At 37.8% G+C, this 938-nt stretch overlaps 1 protein-coding gene across 1 annotated transcript in view; it reads right to left on the bottom strand.

Annotated features, from left to right (window-relative positions):
- Positions 1-938, bottom strand: part of LOC119593827 (heat shock protein 75 kDa, mitochondrial-like) — a 35,708-nt gene that overhangs the window by 12,767 nt on the left and 22,003 nt on the right. The gene's annotated exons all lie outside the window — the stretch shown is intronic.

Genomic DNA, 938 nt, shown 5'->3' with positions numbered 1-938 from the left:
CCATTTAGAGAAAAAAAAATTCCAGCTTTATGGTTGGTTTATCTCAAAATTGGTATTTTTGGACAGTGGCCCTTCAAGCTCTCGGGCCCAGAATTGAAATATCGCATCAGTTTAATCCTCTATGATATACTCAACTAACATATTCATAACATAAGGAGAGAGAGACACTGAAGAAGAGAAAAGGACTTGTATCGACAAAAGGACCCAGGACGGAAGGACGTGCGGCAATTAGGGTGATAAAATATGCTTAAAATAGCAAAGGACTTGTATCGAGTGGACAGACAAAAGGAGGGAAGGAGGGTAAATATGCTCGTCGAAATTTGATGACAAGCCAGGAAAATATAAGAATGGAGTACACTGAAAAGCTGATGAATAAAGAAAATGAGAAAGAAAAAAGTTTCATTATGAGGAGGAGGTAAATTATGAAATGTAATGGATAAGTACGAGGGAAGTAAAAGCAGCTATGAGAATAAAGAGGAGGTATGAAAATATTTGGAAGAGTTAGGAGTGTTGCTTTTAACAGACTGTCTAACAAAATCCTGGAAAGTAAAAGAATACCAAAATAATGAAAAAAATGTTCTGGTGCCAATTTTAAAGAATAAGGGTGATGTGCAAAGCTGCAGCAACATCAGAGATGTCAAGTTGATCAGCCACACCATAAAGTTGTGGGAGAGAATAGAAATAGCTAGACTGAGAGGCAAGGTCATAATCTGTCAGCAGAAATATGGCTTCATTCCAGCAAAGGGCATAAAACATGTGATTATGAATGAAGATGAAGAAATATACAGAAAGCCAGAAGCTACAATTTGTGTCTACAGAGGGCTGAGAGAAGAGTTATGGCATTGTATGAGAAAGTCAGGAGTGTTAGGGAAGTATATGAGAGAAGTGCAAGATAAGTATGCAGTAGGAATATTGGATAGGTTCAAGGCGGATGTGCC

Source organism: Penaeus monodon, chromosome 32, assembly GCF_015228065.2.
Source record: "Penaeus monodon isolate SGIC_2016 chromosome 32, NSTDA_Pmon_1, whole genome shotgun sequence".
Taxonomy (NCBI): Eukaryota; Metazoa; Arthropoda; class Malacostraca; order Decapoda; family Penaeidae; genus Penaeus; species Penaeus monodon.
Note: the sequence above shows the minus strand (reverse complement) of the source record. Positions and strands in the feature narration are given on the sequence as shown.